Source organism: Piliocolobus tephrosceles, chromosome 5 (genome assembly GCF_002776525.5).
Source record: "Piliocolobus tephrosceles isolate RC106 chromosome 5, ASM277652v3, whole genome shotgun sequence".
Classification (NCBI taxonomy): Eukaryota; Metazoa; Chordata; class Mammalia; order Primates; family Cercopithecidae; genus Piliocolobus; species Piliocolobus tephrosceles.
This window is the reverse complement of record NC_045438.1, coordinates 137,677,039-137,683,942: the sequence shown is the minus strand read 5'-3', so window position 1 is coordinate 137,683,942 and position 6,904 is coordinate 137,677,039. Positions and strand designations below refer to the sequence as shown.

At 52.5% G+C, this 6,904-nt stretch overlaps 1 pseudogene across 1 annotated transcript; it reads right to left on the bottom strand.

Annotated features, from left to right (window-relative positions):
- Window positions 1–794: 794 nt before the first annotated feature.
- LOC111534119 lies at window positions 795–4,930 on the bottom strand (annotated as a pseudogene). The gene is made up of 8 exons (XR_002729026.3): window positions 4,409–4,930; window positions 4,010–4,279; window positions 3,490–3,765; window positions 2,640–2,915; window positions 2,419–2,535; window positions 1,943–1,975; window positions 1,789–1,836; window positions 795–1,625 (listed from the first exon to the last, which is right to left on the bottom strand). The product of XR_002729026.3 is annotated as a patr class I histocompatibility antigen, A-126 alpha chain-like (transcript).
- Between the last annotated feature and the right edge of the window lie 1,974 nt (window positions 4,931–6,904).

Here is a 6,904-nt window from a genome sequence, read left to right as displayed (position 1 = left end):
ACTCTTCATCCCACTCAGAGCAAGGTCAGATCCAACCCCATTCCCCTCAAGCCCACCTGCTCTGGCCGCACCTCTGACCTCACCTCAGTTTCTCTCTGTCCAGCCCTCCTGGCCTCCTTGCTCTTCTGGGAACACAGACACCTTCCTGCCATAGTGCATTTGGACTGGAGGTTCCTCTGCCTGGAAAGAACTTCCCCAGACATCCTCATGTCCCTCAAATCCTTCCTCAGAGGTCACCTTTGCAACAAGGCACACACTGGCCACCCAGCACAATAGCCACCTTCCCTGTCCCCACTGCCCACATCCTGGATCACCTGCCTCACAGCACTTACCACCTTCTAGCACTTTCCTTCCTTACTCTGGTTATAGTGTATCTAACGTCTGCCTCTTCCCACTGGAACATACGCTACAAAAGGCCAGCGACTTTTCTGATTTTACTTCAATGGTGTTCCCCAGATGCAGAACCATTCTGTCCCATGTCTGGCCAATGACAAAGGTCAGTTGAATGAATGATCACTGTAGAGCACCTCCCTATTCTAAAGGCAGCATCTTTATTAACACAGCCTCAGGCCAAATGCTGTTTTGTGACAGCTACAGCACAAGGTCCCCTCACACTGAGATAGAGGCGCCTATGTTTTTCTCAGCAGTGCTGCTTGTGTGTCCTCCCTCCCCCATCCCTCTTTCTACAGCAACGCTCCCCATGCCCCCCACCCCAGCACACTGCAGCTCACAACCAGGTTCTCTCTTCACGAAAGAACAGTCCTTGAAGATGGGTCCAATGTCACAGACAAATGTAAGTCTAAATTAGACTCTGCTTTATAGATTCATGAGTTGGGATTGGATTCAGCACCAAGATCACAAGAACCGCGGCAGGGAGAGAGGGCAGGAGAGCAGAGCAGAACAGAAGCTCTAGAAGCAGGGCAGGAGGTGAATGGCTCTGAAAATTTCTCTCAGAATACACAGAGACCCCCTTGTGCAGGGGCCACCCTCGGTGATGTCTGAGCCTCTGTGGTCACAGCTCCCGCTGGACAAGTTTCCACTGAAGGGACAAGGACAACGGAGCAGTGAAGGTGACCCAGCTTAGGACTGACCACATAAAGCACATGAAGAACTTAACAGCAACTAGGCACAGGCCCAGTCCACACAGGGCTCCTCACAGCCTTCTCCACCCCTACGTGCAACAGATGCAGCACAGCGAACATGTGGATTCTGGAAGGTTCTCAGGTCTTCATTTGCTCTCTGAAATTCTAAGAATTGACGTATTTAATTAATCCATCAACCTCTCATAACAGATATTTGAGAAAACAAATTTAGATTCAGATTCTTATTTTCAGTAGGGCAGTAAGAAGTTGCAGCTCAGTGCACATAAAGTTGAGACTGACATGGAGACATCCAGCCCCACCTTACTGGAACAGGAAAGATGACTGGGGAGGAAACACAGGTCAGCATGGGAACAGGGGTCACAGTGGACACGGGGGTGGGCTGTCCCTCCACCTCCTCACATTATGCTAACAGGGATGCAGACACATTCAGATGCCTTTGCAGAAAGAGATGCCAGAGTGTCTTCAAAAGGGAGGCGTGAAGAAATCCTGCTTCTCAGTTCCACACAAGACAGTTGTCTCAGGCTACAGAAAACAACAGTCATGAACAAATTGAAGTCAGTCATGGTAAGTGATGACGCTCTGAACAGCCCACCACACGCTCAAAACGTCCCAATCAAAGAATCTCCATTACCCAGGCCTTTCCTCTCTGCCCCCCGCCCCCCACTCTAGACCCCAAGAATCTCACCTTTTCAAGCCGTGAGAGACACATCAGAGCCCTGGGCACCGTCACTGGCTGGGGTAGAACAAAAACAGGACCTCGTCAGAGCCCACAGGAGACGTGGGACAGGAGGAATTATGGGATGGGTGAGCTCCTCCACACTCCCACCCCCACCACTTACACGCAGCCTGAGAGTAGCTCCCTCCTTTTCCACCTGTAGGAAGAAAATGTCCTGTGAGGAGACTGGGAGGAAGCAGGGCCAGGAGATCTTAGAGGAATCTCCTAGTCTTGGACCCAAGATAAATTTCCAGAACTATGACGACAGACCCAGGGCAGGATCAGGGAATAGGAGGAAAGCAGCTGTGTGCCCTGGACAAACTGCCCCCCCCCAAGGTCTGTCCTTAGCAGGGACCTTCCCCTGACTCGTGAATGCTGGAATCAGGACCCCAACATCACAATCATCAAGGTGATACATCTGACCTTCATTGTCACATGTGCTACACAACAGAGTAAGTGCTGGCACACAGGGTCCCAGGCTGGGTTAGCCCCTGTGTGGATGCTGCTTCCCAGGAATGAGGCAGGGAACACTTCTACCTGGGGCTTGAAACCCCCAGTGGGATAAGAAAACCCAGACCCCACCCCTCACCCCTTCCCTACCTGAGCTCTTCCTCCTCCACATCACAGCAGCGACCACAGCTCCGGTGACCACAGCTCCTAGGACAGCCAGGCCAGCAACGATGCCCACGATGGGGATGGTGGACTGGGAAGACGGCTCTGGGAAAGGAGGGGAAGGTGAGGGGCCCTGACCCTGCTGAAGGGCTCCAGAAGGGCTCCTGCTTTCCCTGAGAAGAGACATGACCCCTCATCCCCCTCCTGACCCCATCTCAGGGTGAGGGGCTCTGTTAGCCCCTCATGCTGCACATGGCACGTGTATCTCTGCTCTTCTCCAGAAGGCACCACCACAGCTCCCCACTTCTGGAAGGTTCCATCTCCTCCTGGCCTGGTCTCCACAAGCTCGGTGTCCTGAGTTTGGTCCTCCCCATCCCGCCGCCAGGTCAGTGTGATCTCCGCAGGGTAGAAGCCCAGGGCCCAGCACCTCAGGGTGGCCTCATGGTCAGAGACGGGGTGGTGGGCCACGTGTGTCTTTGGGGGATCTGATGGAAAGAGTCAGAAAATTCACACGCTTTGCATCTCTCATGGGACACTCCAGCAGCACCCATGTGACCACCCTGAGAATGAACAGACACCTGGGGTGGGGAAGGAAGCACAGAAGCCAGACACCAGCCTGGACACAGGCACCTGGGATAATCGCCTACTCCTTGGAGAGTTCTAGTTTCTGAGGGAGGAACAGGGACTTCTGGTCCTGACCTGAGTGGAGGCCGAGGGACTCTGAAAAGCTGGAATCAGACCTTCAAACGCATTTAGAGTGAGGCAGATAACAAGGCCTGAGAGAAAAATTCACGGTGTCCAAGGCTGCTCTAGGGGTCAAAGGGGACCCCTGATCTGTATTCTAGGGACTGTCTTCCCCTCCATGTCCTCAGAGACGTCATCCCTTAATTGTCCTAGAGAGCAGAGGGGGCCCCCAGAGGAAATCAGGGAAACTCATGCCATTCTCCATTCAAGGGAGGGCGACATTCTAGCGCTGATCCCATTTTCCTCCCCTCCTCATGGGAGGCCATCCCCGGCGATCTAGAGGTGATCGGGAAGGCTCCTGACTGCTCCTTGTACCCGCGCGCTGCAGCGTCTCCTTCCCGTTCTCCAGGTATCTGCGGAGCCACTCCACGCACGTCCCCTCCAGGTAGGCTCTCAGCTGCTCCGCATAATGGTCCGCCTCCCACTTCCGCTGGGTGTTCTGAGCCGCCCTGTCCGCGGCGGTCCAGGAGCGCAGGTCCCGGTTCAGGGCGATGTAATCCCTGCCGTCGTAGGCGTACTGGTAATACCCGCGGAGGAGGCGCCCGTCGGGCCCCAGATCGCAGCCGTACATCGTCTGGATGGTGTGAGACCCTGGCCCCGCCCCCGCGGTCAGTACAGTCCCCCGAGCCCCGCCCCGCCGGACCAACCCGCGGAGATTTTGGCCTCAACTGAAAATGAAACCGGGTAAAGGCGTCTGGGGCTCTCCCCGGTCGAGGGTCTGGGCGGGTCCTGCGGCCTCGGGGCGGATCTCGGACCCGGAGACTCCGGGAGTCCAGGGCCGTCCGTGGGGGATGGGGAGGGGTCGTGACCTGCGCCCCGGGCCGGGGTCACTCACCGGTCTCGCTCTGGTTGTAGTAGCGGAGCAGGGTCCCCAGGTCCACTTGGTTAATCTGTGCGCTGTCCTTGGCTTTCCGCGTCTCCTCTTCCCAATACTCCGGCCCCTCCTGCTCTATCCACGGCGCCCGCGGCTCCATCCTCGGACTCTCGGCGTCGCTGTGGAACCGCACGAACTGGGTGTCGTCCACGTAGCCGACTTCGAGATACAGGGGCTCCCCGCGGCCGGGCCGGGACACGGTGATGTAGAAATACCTCATGGAGTGCGAGCCTGGGGGCGAGGAGAGGCTGAGACCCGCCCGACCCCCCTCCCCGCGCGGCTCCCCGGGTCCTGCGCCCCCGCCTGTGGTCCGGTCGCTCCTCCCCGCAGAGGCCATTTCCCTCCCGACCCCGCACTCACCGGCCCAGGTTTCGGTCAGGGTCAGGGCTCCCGAGAGCAGCAGGAGGAGGGTTCGGAGCGCCATGACCCGCATCTCGGTGTCTGAGGAGACTCTGAATGCGGATCGGCGGGTGGGGACTTTAGAACTGGGACCGCGGCGACGCTGATTGGCTTCGCTAGACATCCGACACCCAATGAGAGTGGGAACTGGGACGCGTCACGAGTATCCTGGAGGAAGGACCCGACACAGGTTGGGAGAAGAAGTGAAACTAGGGGAGTGGGGAATCCCCAACTCTGCGCCTCCCCAAGGCAGACAAGGCTCTGGGAGCCTGAGACCCTAAGAGCCACGCCCGGGACCTGGGACTTCGTCCTGATCCCTCTTCTCCTACACCAAGCCTCTTTGTCACACTGTCTGCCTGAGTCCTGGACGAGGATCTGTCTGTGGAAACCAGGGAGAGAGCCCCCAGGCTGCGCCCAGTCCCTTCCCCTTCACTGCTAGTCCTGGAATCCCCGTCCCTGAACTGGACTCCCTGCCTCCCACTCCATACCTCTCCCCTTGGACCTCTGTACAGGGAAACTCACCACGGGGAGCTTCATGCCAGAGAGTGAGCTCGCCCTGGGAATGGAGGTGTAGAGACAGGGGTTTTCTCTCTAAACCTGGTGAAGTTTTGTCTGAAGGCACCACGTAGAGATTCTCATAGAGACCAGTTTCTTTTTGTTTATTAATACAGTAGGTAGCACAATGTTGGTAATCCCTGAATGATTAGAATTCCAATTTGTAACAGACCTGTGTCAAAACAGCATTAGAAAGCTCCTAAGTTTTACTTTCCCAGACTATGGATCTGTGACTCTGGGTTGTTGCATTTAAAATTACCTTCATTCCTTAGCCCGAGTTTCCCTGTGTGAGTCCAGAACATCTCCTGAATACAAAGAAGCAGGGTTTGTTACTGTCTATTGCAACCAGGAGGCTGTAGTCATCACCTCAAAGTTCCGAGTGCTCCATGCAGACCCAATGCTCTTCACCGACGCTCAAGCACTACCTGTTTTCTTGAACTCTGCACATCTAAGCAGTGTGCATATTTTATCTGGACACTTAGCATTTTTGTAACTCTTTTTTTTTAATCATAAGGAGCCAATTAGTTTTTAGGAAGTCCAACAAAATGTATTGAATACCGAATGCAAAGAACCCCCTGCTAGGCTCTTCCACTGCTTGAGAATTCTTTCCTCTGCTCCTTTTCCTCACCTCCTGCTTCTCCAGCCCTTCTCTCTGCCCCTCTCATCCCTCACACCCCCCCCCTTTCCCTTAGTTCCCGCTGCCCTGTCACTCTGAATTGTGGCACCAACACTGTCCCTCACCTCCTGCCCATGTCTGTTCTCCCCACAGTGCTCAGCAGTCCTGCTAATGTGAGCAAGGTCGTGTCATTTCTTCACTTACAATGGTTGGATTTTGGTCTACAATTTGCTATATGTTTTCAATTTGTCTCATATCTTTTTGTTTCTGTTCCTCCTTTGCTACTTTCTTATGTGTCAAATAAACAGTTTTTAGTTTATAGTTTTAATTCTCCTAGTGGCTTTTAGCTGTATTTCTTTACACTAGTTTTTTATTGTTGTAAGAATGGAAACCCAATTTCTTGACTTTTCACAGTGAAGTTCAGGTTCTATTAAACTACATCCGGCAAAATAAAGGATACTTGTAACAGTGTAGTTTCATTTAACCTACCATTATGCTATTACTGTTTTATATATTACGTCAATCTATATTATAAACTCAGTGATACAGTGTAATACTTTTTGTTTTAGACAAGCAGCCATATGTCTTCAGGAAATTAAGAAAATGAGTGTGAATGTGACATGTGTATGTGCATCATTCCTGTTGTTAATTGTTCCTTTCTGTATATCTGGGTCACCATATAGTATCATTTCCCTTCACCCTGAAGAACTTTTTTTAAAATTAAATGTAGTACAGGATCCCTAGGAAATTAATTTTATGGTTTTGATGATCTAAAAATGTCTTTTTTTTTGCCTCGCCCTGGGGTTTTCTGCATTTGGTGTTTCTCTACTGGGCAGTGTGGTAGTTACTAGGGCATTTACGTATAATAAAATTCACCAGTTTTACCTGCGCTTTTTGGTGAACTTTGGTAATTATTTATAGTCGTGTAACTACCACACTGCCCAGTAGAGAAACACCAAATGCAGAGAACCCCCTGCCAGGCTCCTCCACTGCTTTGGAGTCCTTTCCCCTGCTCCTTGTCCTCACCTCCTGCTTCCCCAGCCCTTCCCTCTGCCCTCATCCCTCACACCCTCCGAGAATGCGATGGGCTGGGCACGAAGGCTTTTGTTTGTTTGTTTGTTTTCTGTGAATGAATGTAACTTTTTATTATGATAGAATTGTTTTATTAAAGAAATAGATGAAAATGGTTAAGTAAAATCAAATGGCTCTAAAAGTCTTACAATGAAAGCAACAGTCCTGCCAGTTGTTCTTTCCAGGGACAAGCACTTTTCATTCTCTCAGTTTTT